Here is a 15,231-nt window from a genome sequence, read left to right on the forward strand (position 1 = left end):
TGGACTTCCAATAAACTCCAAGCTTTGCTTTTACCACTTTCTGTTGCTTGAACACCCTGGGGTTTTCAGAGTGGTAGACAAGCATAGGCTTCAGTCGGAAATCCCCTGAAGCATTGGCACCAAGCAATAGAGTGAGACGGTCTTTCATGGGTTTATGCCCAGGTAAAGAGGCTTCATCTCTGGTGATGAACGTTCTTTTGGGCATCTTTTTCCAGAACAGCCCAGTTTCGTCCACATTGAACACTTGCTGTGGAAGATAATTTTCTTCTTCCATCAGTTCTTTAAATTCCACTAAAAACTTTGCTGCCCCTTCCTTATCAGCACTAGCAGCCTCACCATGCCTAACAACACTGAAAATGTCACTTCTTTTCTTAAATTTTTCGAACCAGCCCTTGCTGGCCCGAAAATCTTCAAATTCTGTGCCTGAAGAACCAGGTTGATCTGCCTTTAAATGTTCATAAATCTCCCTGGGTCTTTCACAAATGAAATCACCAGAAACTGAATCACCTTTCATCTGTTTTTCCCTAATCCAGATGATAAGTAACCTCTCAGTTTCTGCAATTTGGGATCTACTTTTAAACACTCTTGTAGATTTGTCTCTCACTTTCACTTCTTTAAATTTGTCTTTCTGTGCAAGAATTGTCGATACAGTTGATGTCGAAATGCCATATTCTTTGCATAGCGCATTTGTTCTACTGCTGTAAGAAGAGGGGGAGATGGGCTATTTATAGTCCGTCTTTGTGTCTAAAGTGACCAGTACCCTAATGCACCATAAATAATTCATTTAACATTTATTTTTTGTACATATATTTTGTTGTATATATATATATATATATATATATATATATATATATATATATATATATATATATACAGTGACCCCTCGTTTAACGAACACCTCGGTTAACGTAATTTCGATTAACGAACTGCCTTCCATAAGGATCTTCAATTCGGTTAACGAAAAAAAATATTATATATACAGTATTTATAAATATATATGATATATATATATATATATATATATATATATATATATATATATATATATATATATATATATATATATATATATATAATTGATACTCTATCTGGTACACACCTAGTTAATACATATTGCAGTATCAGTAAATCCAGTTATGTAAATCCAATACAGTACTCATTTATGCATTTACAGACACTTCTGAAATTCAGGAGGAACAACATAAGATAGTCATAGTACTGTATACTGGACATTGAATAGTGAACTTATATAACATTCATTATTTGTGTCTTGCAAGTTATACTGTAATCACTGTGACACTGGTAATAATGTTGGTTTCACTCTGTAGATTATATATTCATACCTGCCCTTATTTTTATTTTGATGTTTTAAATTTAATGCTTAAAAAAAATACTATATGCCGTATCTTTAGATTATAATCATGTGAAAAGAATTGTGAATGTTCACTAACAAGAATTTAACCCTCTGAGTACTGTACAGTACTATGAACAACTTTAAGAATTTTGTTCCGGCATATGCCATATGATTTTACTCAGCTGAGGAGAACCCTTAGTAATCACTGGGTTAAGTCTATTTGATAAAGCAGTGCCCCAGGAAGATGAGGGGTTTTCACTCAGATATGTGGATTATGTTACTTTTTAGTCAACCTATAAAATGTATTGTAGTTAACTTCTTTCAACACTATCATCATTTTCAAAATACTAATACACCTGCATGGTATATCTTACTGTGTATCTATTCCACTCACAGCCATGTGTGCTAGTTTCTCAGAAGTGGCAGGTACTGTATACTGATGCATTACTTCTTGAATAAAATATAAAAATGGTCTGAAACTAAGGCTCACATCACTGTTATTGGTCATTATATATTTTATGTTTTTATATATAGTAAGCATAATTATATAACACATATATAAACATTTAACTAGAATAATAAATTATTATATGAATCTCTTTCTCATAAATTATATTTATAAGGATCAGGTGTTGGGTGCTGTGTGACAAATTGGGTAATGATATTTACTTAATACAGTACTGTGCACACAGTACTAGATTTATGGTAATTTGGAATTCTTTATAGTATTTGTACAAACATGTTTAGATTTTTTAATATGAAAAACTATTAAGTGCTATACATTGAAATAATATTATGTAGTGTTTGCTGCATGTTCCCATCTATTTGTTAATACATACTGTATCTTGCCTTTTTTCCTTATGTGAAAAATTATCTTTATTCCATGCCACTCCTACAAAGGAAGATATAGATATGGCTAGCAATGTGAACAGAATTTCGCAGTGAAATTTAACCAAATTTGGCATGTAAACTTAACAACAAAATCTCCAAAAATTTTATATGCAGTACCTTTCATCATTATTATCAGTAGTTCTGGCCCATCAGACCTGCTGCAATGATGGCAGGGGATTTAGCCACCTTAGAAAAAAATAGTCTCATTGTTATCCAGTCTGTTAAGTTTGTTACTGGAAACTGTTAATACTGTAGCAATGTAAGTTTGGAAAATGTTCCACATATTTTTATTGAAATTAATTATTTTTAATAGGGTGAGATTATCATAAATCTGTCTCTGACTGATTGTGATAAACCTTGATAGGATGATAATAAGACTGCACAAATTGTTTTTAAGATAGTATAGATTCCTAAATGCTTAATGAACTTACTGCAGATTGAATGATTTAGGCCAATAACACTTTAGTTTTTCTCCCAGAAGCAATGATACATATATTGAAAGAATTATGACCCATCTCATTTATTAACTTTGAAAACCGATGCAAACATCCTAATAAATGAGTCACCACTTTATAGAAAATTATTTCAGAGCACTATCCTGACTAGTGGGAATGGAAACTTGAAGGTGGATTCTTTGTTGTGTTTGACTTTTTTCTAGTAGGTTGTGTAGAGGGGAAGTCTGGGATGAATATATATACAGGGAGTCCCCGGGGTACGAACGGATTCCGTTCCTGAGGACGTTCATAAGTCAGAACACATGCTATATGCATACCGCACTTACAAAACAATGTTTAAAATCCCACTACAGTATATCATAGCCTAAGTCCTTATATACATCTAAAATCACTTAATTCAAGACAAAAAAAGATATAGAATGACAAAATACAGTAAAAAAAAAGTAAAAATTAAGTCGTCAGGTAAATAAAATATACAGGTACTGTAAATTTCAAATTTAACCTTGTTTGTATCAGCGGGCATTCGTAAGTCGGATGTTCGTAAGTTGGGGACCTCTTGTATAAATAATGGTTGCCTCTGGTGTAATGAGGATGGCCGGCCCAAGGGCCACCTTGGTGTGAATTTGTCGCCAACACAACAACCACTCCCTGAGTTAACGAGCTGCATGACCCAGTGTCAGGGAATAGTCCGAGAAGACCGGACAACTCCACAACTGCACTGGCTAACCATTACCTCGGAATACTATCCGCAAATCGATTAACATCCAGGTTCCCAATTACTGCTGGGTAGACAGAGGCAAATGGCGTAAAGAAACTTACCCCTAGTTTCACCATGCCCGGGGGATGAACCCGGGTCCGCTCGCTTGCGAGGTGAGCGTGCTGACCATTACACCAAGGTCACCATGCCTCCTGTATAGTACATTACTGTATATACAGGTATCCCATGATATATAAATGGGTAGGTTAAAAAAAATTAAGTGAATTTTCATATCTTGAATAACAGAACAAATGGGGAAAAATAGGGTTCAGTTCCTCAATGACAAAATACCCCAATGTCATACCCACAACACAAAATCGGTTTACAAACATGAAAAACCTACCTGACTAATGATAACACATGAATAAAATACTGTCCAGATGAAAATATTCGGCTAAAGCTATTAAGGAAAAGCTACATCAAAGTTTAACAAAGCCATCAATGGTGCCATTTGCATAGGTGCTGGCTGCTTCACACATGGCCTTCCTCAAGCGTCACTATAGCAATGCAGCTTGGCCGTCTCTGTCGACCCTTAGCAACACTCCCCTCGGCGCTCTTATACAAAGAAATGTTTATTCCCTTCATGTTTTTGACCTGATAGTTTTTTCTTTTACCTTTTTTACAAAATAATGTATGTAGATTTGTGTGTGCATGTAACTGGATGAAAAAGAACATGGAAGATATGTTTATGTACCCAAAATTTTGAGTTGAAAAATAACTATAACATAACTCCTACATCAGCCTGGAAGGGAGAGCGCTAAGGGGATATGGCTGCCCCTACCGAGTCCTGGGGGCGTGCGATTTGAGTTTTTGCTGGACCCAAATTCGTTTAAGCAGGGGAAGCCTTTATAACAAGAAAAAGAGGTTGTAATTCATGGCAAGAACTACTGATTCCTTAGTTTGAGTTCTTTACTGAAGAGAAAATTTAATCCTGTCTTTAAGGACCTCTCTGGGAGGAATTGAGTGCTTCCGAGCTGCAGTGTTTGTTTGGTAAATTACATGTACCTTTATTAGGCTAAGTTGGAAGCATAATTATTTCATGATACTGTATAGTCCTAGCCAACCTGTGTTGAGATTCACTCAGGCCTCAACCCTTACATTTGATGAGTATAACACTTGTGTTAAATTGCTTTAGGATCAATCCTTTATATTTTGCTGTATTTCTTATGAGGCTGAATGAACCTGCTCCTCCTCATGGAGTCAAAATTTGAATATCCTCACTAAATTAAAAATAGCAATGACAGGTTTGGATATTGTAGCTTAAGAGAAGTTTTCTATTCACCTCGTAGTTATAAGTAAGGTGATGTTAATATGAAAGAGATTGATGGCCCACTTAACTTGGGTAATTTTTTGTTACCTTGTTAAGTAAGAATTCTTGTAAACTATTTAAGCCTTTGTTTAACAGTTAATAATAGGAATTGGTTTGAGATTAAAGTCAATATACATGTGTGATATATAATTAAAATTGATTATAACTTAATAGCATAATTAATTAGAATTTCCTGATGTGTGGCTTTAAAGGAAGATACTGTACTTAGAGTACACTGTATAGTGTTACAAGTCATTTTTATTTCATTATGAGTTGCATGCAAAGCTGGTCAGTAATACCAGGCTCAAAATTAAATCTTCTCCCATTGCAAGGGTTTGACATTGCTTGCTATGAGAGTATTGTGTCAAAGCTTAATAATCTGCTACAGATGAGAATTGGGCCCAGTCAATTTTACTGTACAGCACTGTATACAGTACAGTACTGTACGTATTTATAACGGTAGTGTATATGAAAAAACTTGTCTTAAAAAGCAAGGAATTACATGCCCAGTATTGTACTGTAATTAATGTATTATACCAGTCTGTGTATTGTTGAGATTATATATTTCTGTTGTTCGTATGAAATGTTCCATCCTTTATAGTGACAATTTTTTTTTTCTTACTGTAAGTTTTATATAATCATCACACAGCTTAAATATTACATTCAGGGCATTTTATTTATTATATATTTGTTTTATTTTGAGTCACAAAATGTTATATGTTTGTTATGTCTTATCAATGATGTCACTCAAAATTACCATGAACACCAAATGGCATACTGTATGTTACATTGTGTGAAGGAGCAAGTTCTGCATTATCACCTGAAATTAGATATGTGTATATTTCTACTTGTTGCAGCCTTTAGTCTTGCACCTCTCACCCCTTTTGGGGGTTCTGTTCCCCTTGACTCACGCAACACAGGTAAGAAAGGAGTAAAGAAAATATTTACCTAGTAGATAAATGATTAATCATTACTCATCATATTAGTTTTATTTGGAAATCTAGTTAACATGAGAAATATTGATAACAATTATTATTTTATATAAACTAAATATCATATTTAGAAATAACTAAATATTAGTATTTGATTTTATCAATGATGCTTTACTTTAAACCTTTGCCTTATTATTAGCACCATTGTCCAGCATTTGCCAGGTAGACTCCTTTTGCCACATTACAGTCTGTCATTCATTCAGTTACTTTTACCTGTTGATATGTAATCTAAAGAAACAAAACCATTTACTGAGCCAGGCATACAGTGTACTATACATGTACTGAACTTTTAATATGTAACATACTTTTCTTATCTATTCTGTATACCTGGAGAGATAGAGTGATTAATTATTAATTAGTGTAATGATAGTCCTTTCACTATGTTTCTGGTGGTTCATTAGTATGTCACTATATTTATTATATTTTATTTTTTAATCTCTAGTTTTATTGAGTACTATACAGTACAGTCTACAGGGGATCCCTGGGTTATGAATGGGTTCCGTTCCTGAGGACGTTCGTATGTCGGATTTGTACGTAAGTCGGAACGCATGTTATATGCTTACCGTACGTACAGAACAATGTTTAAAATCCCACTATATCATAGCCTAAGTCCTTATATACATCTAAAATCACTTAATTTAAGACAAAAGAAGAAATAGAATGACAAAATACATTAAATAAAAGTAAAAAATTAAGTCATCAGGTAAATAAAATACAGTACAGTACTGTAAATTTTAAGTTTAACCTCATTCGTATCAGCGGGGGTTCGTAAGTCGGGAACCTCCTGTAGTACTTAGGTAGTATTACAGTGAATCAGTTGTGATTAATTTGAAGCAGAGTATATTAGTGTATTATGAGTTATTTGACAAAGCTTTTTATTAACCTTGTCCTGCTTTTAGGCATCATGATACAGTATAGAATACCTGTGTACATAATTTTGTTTTTTAATTTTCAGTATACCTATGCAATAAACTGTAGTTATCTACAGTATATACACTATACTGTACTTTATATATACAGTATATATATATATATATATATATATATATATATATATATATATATATATATATATATATATATATATATATATATATATATGAATAATTGTTATGAATATAAAACTGTACAGTGTATGTATATATATATATATATATATATATATATATATATATATATATATATATATATATATATATATATATATATATATATATATATATGAATAATTGTTGTACCCCACTTAACGCGGTCAATTGAACCCAGAGGGTCCCGCGTTAAGTGAAATCCGCGTTAAAAGAACAACAGAACATATGGGATTAATTCCAATAGAAACCAGCCCGACCCCCAAACTCCACTTTTTGACGACACATAACTATGTTGTAGTAAAAATTCTATCTTAACTTTATGATGGTATGAAAAAACAAGTAATATAGAAGAGGTTAGGTTAGGAAAGATAAAGGTTAACATAGGAAAAATGAAGGTTAAGTTAGAGAAACTAAAAGTTAGATGTAACACTTACGGTTGTAGAAGAGATGGGTCGGCATACGGGGATGGAGGCTGGTTCCGAGGCAGAGGGCAGATTACTGGCCCTCAGGTGAATCACCATTACTAGGTGAATCACCATCACTGTCACTTACAGTTGTCAGGGCTTCCCTGACAAATCCCTCAAAGTCAACTTCACTTTCACTATCACTGGCTTGGGCTGGCTGTGGTGGGTTGCGGGCGAAGAACTCGGTTATGCTTTGCTGGTGGCTGGCGTTGATGTTGTCATGATACACCGTGATGTACGGCTCCATAGCCTGCACCAGTCGGGTATGGAAGACTTCATAGCGTTCATCGTCATTGTCGCGGGAAAGGACGGACTTAATTTTTTCTGCAAACTCTATGGCACACTTAATATCACTATGACTTAAACTAGGTTCTTCGGAGAATGACGCACCTTCTTCCTCCTCTTCACTGGCGTGTTCTTCCAACATCTCGTCGGCAGTCACTTCAGGATCTTTGATCACCTCCAGGATGTCTTCGTTGGTGGTCTCGGAGAAGCCTTCAGCTGTAATATTGAGCGCAGCTTCTCTGGCAAGGTCCACTGCTACTGCAACAGTCTGAACCTGACCAGTCACAGGTTCACTCCTCCTCTCACCTGGTATGCCATGCAACACATGTCTCCATGCGTGACGAATCGTAGCAATAGTCAGCAGATCCCATGCCTCCACCAAGAAGTCTACAGCTTGTTTAACGTTAAACTTCTTCCAAAATTGTTTGACGAGAAGTTCTTGAGTCACCGCCTCTTGTTCCTTGTCCTCGTCGCTTTTGCTCTCGCTGTCGGTGTCACCCAGCTTACGCAACTCATCCTTGGTGTTGGTAGAGTCGTTCAGGAGCTTGAACTTCTTTGCAGAGTACGCAGCTTTCACATTGCAGATCAACTCCTGGTCCATGGGCTGGATTAATGACGTAGTGTTGGGAGGAAGGAAGACCACTTTTACGTTGGGGTGACGATCCATAAGTAGGGGCGAGTGTCCAGGTGCGTTGTCAAGGAGCAACAAAATATTGAATGGAACATTCTGTTGCTCGCAGAATTTCTTCACGTCAGGAACAAAACAGTTGTCAAACCAGAAGAGGGACAGAGAAGAGGACATCCACGCCTTACGTGCGGTTAGCCAGTGGACATTAAGCTTGTTCATGTCCATATTCTTGTAGGCGTGCGGCTTGCGGGCTGTGTGAATCACCGATAACTTTGGTTTACAGGTACCGGAGGCATTGGTGGTAAACAGGACGGTGATGCGTTCCTTCTGCAACTTCCGACCCCTTACCTTGCTGGCAGACTGGACAAAGAAGGTCTTGGAAGGTAACTTTTTCCAGAAAAGACCAGATTCGTCCATGTTAAACACCTGGTCGTCACTGTACTGTCCTTCCTCCATAATCTCACCTAAGAACGGAGGAAAATCTCTAGCCGCCACACGGTCAGCACTCGCTTCCTCACCACCAATGTTGATGTTGGTGATCTTGTTCCTCTTCTTAAACCTATGCAGCCAACCAGAGGAAGCATTGAAGGGTTTGGGCTCTGCAATTCCCAGCTTACGTGACACTGCTGCGTATAGCTCACGTGCGTACTCCTGCACTGAGCGCGTGTCCACCGCCATGTTGCGTCGCGCCTGACGAACCAAATAACTCGCCAGCAAATTTTCCACTTTTGCCAGCACCCTGTTCTGGCAATACCTGATAGATGAAGCACCTGCAGACTTTGTGATTTTCATGTGCTCTTTGATCTTGGCTGCATCCTTCTTGATCGTGCGAATCGTAGATTCGTTGACGCCATGCTGGCGCGCGAGATCAACTTGCCGTCTTCCTTTCTCCAAATCTTGAACAATTTGGTACTTCACCTCGTAGCTTAATGAACGTCGTGTCTTCTTTGGCTTAGTGCCGCTGGGTCCAGGTAAGGAAAGGTCTCTCTCTGGGGGCGGTGGTGGTCCGGCGGAAGCCATTTTACGGAACAATGGATGCGCGTTTACACGGGGTGGCCTTGAGGGATGAAACTGCCGCGGCTAGGTCAAGCATCGTCTCTCCTCCCTCCCTCCCTCCCTCCCCGGGGTGGTCACGTCATAATACTTTAAGCCAATTACAGCTAGCAGCAGAGGGGGTAGGGATGCATGGCCAATCACAGTCCGATACGTCATATGACGTCAGTGATAACGCAACAAAGACACACACTGCGCAACCTTACCGCGCGGCTTGCCCAAGCGGAGGGAGGAGGAGGGAGAGGCAGGCAGGCGGGCAGGCGGGTGGCGCGTGGGCAAAATCTAAAAATAGCATCTCGAGCCGGACACTCACCGCGTATATGTGGAAAAAATCCGTGTTAAGTGAAAGTTCAGCTCTGGCAAGGCACCGCGTATATGCAAAACGCGTTAAGTGAAACCGCGTTAGGCGGGGTAATACTGTATATATATATATATATATATATATATATATATATATATATATATATATATATATATATATATATATATATATATATATATATATATATATATATATATATATATATATACTGTACAGTTTTGTATTCCGGAACAATTATTCATCTGAAAATATCATGATAATATTTATACAGAAGAATTGTGAATAAAAGAGTATAGATATTAAATGATGTGTCATTGTGATAATTTGTGATCATTAGCATTATTGAAAATGCAAATAAATACCATTAGATTGTTTTCATGTCAATAATAAGTTATACTGGTTCTGTTATTGTACAGTACTTCATGTGGTTTGATGTGATAATGAATAAAGGCTGTGCTTTTTCATCCCCCCTTTTTTCTCAATCATCCTCATTTATTGAAAACTGTACATTTGTTTACAAAGGGGCCATTTTTTCTTAACAATGTATCCAGCTTTCACTATAAATAATTTACTGTTATGCAGTGAGCACACAAATAATCACAGCGGCTGGGGACATAATCTCTGCATAATCAATTTTTGTGGATAATCAATCTCATGCAGCGACCAACAAAAAGTCTTGAGATCAAACTGCAATATGTAAATTATAATTTACACATTATATCTTAAAGAGCTCATCAACCTTCACTCGAAAGTAGTTATGAAACCACTCGTATAAAATTTGTTGCTTTATCCAGGGCGTCTTACTTGTTTTGTTGTTCATAGGAAGTACTTTTATGTTTTTTAATTACACAGAAACAAAGATGAAGCAAAAGATACAGCAGCATTCATGCAAGACCTTAGTTCTTTTCTATTCCCCATGCTGATGACTGTCTCCAGCTTCCATCCAAGTTAGCAAGTTGTGCCAATAGAGAGCAGTTTCAGTAGCATTATACACATGCTTAGGGGAAATTTTTGGTATTTTTCTGACCTCTGGATGTCCTTGAGGTAAACAACTTGTGCTATTTCATTGACAGATGCTTTCTTTCCTGGCAATGCATACCTGCATTGTCTATAAATACCGGTACTGTGTCATTGAAAATCTGTAAAACGATTTTACCGAGTGTATAGCTGTTTACTTAGTCGACAAGAACTAAAAAATCTCTAACACATGACATTGACTGGAATTCCATGCCCTTAGTCTGGTGAGAGGACCCATGAGAAACTAAAAAAAAAAAAATAGTAATCCAAACTAATCCTTTTCCTTTTATCCCCTTCACCACTGATCAGCTCGTTAACTGCCTGGGCAATCTGTCACGTCTTTTACTTATTGTTTTCTTTTATCCTCTTCACCAAATGCTCTGCTCGTTAGCCGCTTGGGCAATCGGTCACGTCTCTGTTACGCACTGTTGGTAAGTACTGGGCATGCACCGGCTCCTGAATGTACCTGAACCTGCTCCAGTGTTGGTCAAGTCTGGTCTTGAAAGAGCTCACACTCGGTGTCGTCACAACACTTTCTGGCAGATTGTTCCAAGAATTCACAACTCTCACTCCGAAAAAGTTTGCCCTCACAGTGATAGAATCATATCTGATGACAATTTATAGTTGCACCAATCATTTTATTGAATACCAATACTGTACAGTACTCATAAACTGACATTTTAGATTAGTCCACGTTGACGCAAGTTATGACGTTTATCTGTGATTAGGCTTCCATTACCGTATAAATGTACGACAGTTTCTATTCTCAACGTGATGCTCGTCTACAGAATCCCAAAAGGATCAGAACAGGTTCTACAGCAGCTAGGGACTCTGAAGAAGTGTGTTGAAGAAATGAAAATTAACGGACCTATTGTTAGGGGAGAGGAGGAACAATGTAATAGTTTTTGGAGTCCCCGAGAGCCAGGCGGAGGGAACTGAGAGTAAGGTAACACACAATAAGATGCAGTTTGAGCATATTTGTGCAGAGGTTATGAAGATGCCATCAACACCACAGGATGTGAGGAGGCTGGGACAAAAGCAAGGGGATAAGCCTCGCCCCCTCAGGATCACACTAGTGAGTGAGGAGGAGAAATGGTAGGTTATTCGGCAGGCAAAAAATTTAGCAAGGAGTTAGGCATCTCGGAGTGTATTCATTCACCCAGATAGCACGGTAATGCAGAGGGAACAGCACAAGAAGCTCCTGCAGGACTTGAAGCAGAAGAGGGAGGAGTCAAGGAGGAACGGGGACCGGTGTACATGGGTTATATTCAGGGGGAGGGTAGTAGAAGCAAGTGTGCCAACACAGGGCCAGGGGGCAGCAGCGCACCCTCCACCCGCTCTACCCCCAACCCGGGAGGTGGCACCAGCTCCGCCTACCAGACTGGAGGAGGCGAGTGCCATGTAAACAATGACATTTCTAACCACACCCTGCAAAATACAGTGTACTTAACTAATGCTGCAGCTTCTGAGAATGGGGGGGTGGGTTACTACTAAGAGCAGAGACGTTACCGAGAACAAATTCTGGCTTGAATGTCATGTATACTAATTCTGACACGTTCCTTGATAAGAGAGAGGAGTTTGAAACACTACTGAGAGTACACCAACTAGATATTGTAGGAGTTGTAGAACTGCTGTACAAGAACAGGAAAATCGACCCAGAGGAATGTGAGTTCAGTATTGCTGGATATGACTCATTTACGAACCTTTCTCAAGAAACTTGCAAGAGGGGTGTGGTTATCTATGCTAGGCAAGACCTTAGAGCCAGCCAGGCAGTGTACCTCAGTGTACCCTGAACAGGTGAGGGTACGGGGAGAGCATGTTTTTGAAGAGTCCAAGTGGTGTAAAATTGAATTAAAGGGAGGGGACTTATCTATCGTCGGGTGTGTCTACAGATCCCCAAACTGTGGCCCACTAAATCAAAGGAACTTAAGAGCCTTAATAGACAACACGGCGATGCTCAACTCTAGCCACCACCTTATCATGGGGGACTTTAACTATGGCGACATCGACTGGAGAAACGATTTCACCCCAAATGATTTGAATAACCCTACTACTCTTTTTGTAGAAACTCTGAGAGATAATTTTCTGTTTCAACATGTTAGAGACCCGACACATTACAGAGGGGAGCAAACACCCAAGCCACTAGACCTCATCATAACAAACGAGAAGGATATGTTGTCATTCAGATTTACCTGTTACCTAGTTCAAGATAAGGCCAGGCCAAGGTGCAAATATTACAAGGGAAATTACAACGGGATGAGGGAAGAGATGATGGGTATCAACTGGCCTGATTCATTAGGGCACAAGAACGCAGACACTATGCTGAATATCATAACTAGTAAAGTGACCCATTTGATCGATAAATATATACCCAAGACCAAACCCAGTGCCTCTAGGAATACGAGGGGATCCCTACACAATGAACCATACAGCGGTCGACAAAGTTAAGAAGAAAACCCAGAAATTCAAGACGTGGGTAGGGTCAAACGATGAGCAGGACAGGAGGATGCATGCAAGAGCCAGAAACCAAGCAAAGATAGAGTGTAGAAGGGCTGAAAAGGAGTTCCAGAGGCTGGTTGCAAGCGAGGTCAAGTCTAAACCAAAGGCGTTTTACCGCTATGCAAAGTCGAAATTAAAAACACGAGTAGGAGTATCAGGCTTGAAAATGGTAGTTACGCAGATTCTGACCAGGATAAAGCTGAGGCATTGAACAGCTTCTTTTCCTCGGTGTTCACAAGAGAGGATGCAATTAACCTTCCTGCGTTTGAGGACAGACGGTTCGATACAACACTGACCCACATTGTGTTCACAGACGAGGGTATTAGAAATAAACTGTCAAAGCTAAAGGTCCATAAGAGTCCCGGCCCGGACATGGTGAATCCCAGAGTGCTAAGAGAGTTGTGCAACGAGCTTGCCGAGCCCCTGCAGATCCTGTTTTGCAAATGCCTGGATGAACAGAAGGTCCCCAGTGAATGGAAAGTGGCTTATGTGAGTCCTATCTTCAAGAAGGGCGATAGTCACTCCACGAACAACTATAGACCGGTGAGCCTGACCAGCATAATATGTAAAGTGCTTGAGAGTATTATCAGAGATGCTGCGATGGAACATCTACTACGAAACAGCCTTGTCATGGATTGCTAACACGGTTTTACAGTATGCCGAGGCGCTCCCGCTTAAGACAATTGCTCACGGTATTGGATAATTGGACCCATATTCTGGAACAGGGTGGTAATATCGACAATATATACTTATATTTTGCCAAGGCTTTCGACAGTGTGCCCCACGAAAGGCTGAAAATCAAACTGGAAGGGTACGAAATTCGGGGGAAATGTCCTAGCGTGGATAGAAGACTTTCTACATGATCGCAAGCAGTGTGTGGTGATTAATGGCACGAAATCATCGTCCGTACCTGTCACAAGCGGGGTACCACAGGGCAGTGTATTGGGCCCGCTGTTGTTTGTTTGTTTCATAAATGACATGCCTGACGTTGTACACTCCTCCATACAAATGTTTGCCTATGACGCCAAGTTTCGGGAAATGAAGAACCATGCGGACTGTGAAGAGCTGCAGAAGGATCTCTGTGAACTCTAAGAATGGTCGAAGAAATGGCTGCTGAGATTCAATGTCACGAAGTGTAAGAGGATGCAACTGGGCGTATCAACGGTAAGGAGGCGTATCATATATCCCAACGGGATAAAGAAACTGCACTATTTGAGACTGAATGTGAGAAGGACCTAGGTGTGTATGTTGACAATGAGCTGAAGTTCTATGGCCATTGCGAGAAGAAGGTAAATCAGGCAAATAAATTATTGGATCTTATAAGAAGATCGTTCAGATATCTAGACGGTCAGTCCCTCGTAACGATTTTCAAGAGTGAAGTGCTTCCCCATCTGGAGTACTGTCACCCCGTCTGGTCCCCAAGATATGCTAGGGACTGTCAGTTGGTTGAAAATATTCAAAGGAGGGCCACCAGACTGGCGCCTGCACTTCGGCACCTCAGCTACCCTGAGAGATTGGAGCGCCTGAACTTGCCTAGCTTATACTGCACACGGGCAAGGGGCGACCTAATTGAGGTGTATAAGCATCCCAAGAGGCATTACTCAGTCGAGTGTCCTTACTTGGAGCTGGCGGACGGTCGCCCTACACGGGGTCACAGCTCAAGATCGAAGAAGCCGCAAGTCCAGAAAACTGTGAGGGCAAACTTTTCGGAGTGAGAGTTGTGAACTCTTGGAACAATCTACCAGAAAGTGTTGTGACGGCACCGAGTGTGAGCTCTTTCAAGACCAGACTTGACCAACACTGGAGCAGGTTCAGATACATTCAGGAGCCGGTGCATGCCCAGTACTTGCCAACAGTGCGTGACAGAGACGTGACCGATCGCCCAAGCGGCTAACGAGCCGATCAGTGGTGAAGAGGATAAAAGTAAAAAGTAAAAAGTTACGTCACGTCAAAACTACTACTGATGAGTACTGCAGTTTAAAAAATGTTTAGTGGTCAATATTTTTGTATTTACGAGAGAGGAAAAACTGACGTATTGATATTGAAAGTGATAAAATAATTAATAATTTGAGGTTGATATAATAGTACGGTTATTTAAGTAATTCATAAATACTGAC

Source organism: Homarus americanus, unplaced genomic scaffold (genome assembly GCF_018991925.1).
Source record: "Homarus americanus isolate GMGI-L3 unplaced genomic scaffold, GMGI_Hamer_2.0 scaffold37032, whole genome shotgun sequence".
NCBI lineage: Eukaryota > Metazoa > Arthropoda > Malacostraca > Decapoda > Nephropidae > Homarus > Homarus americanus.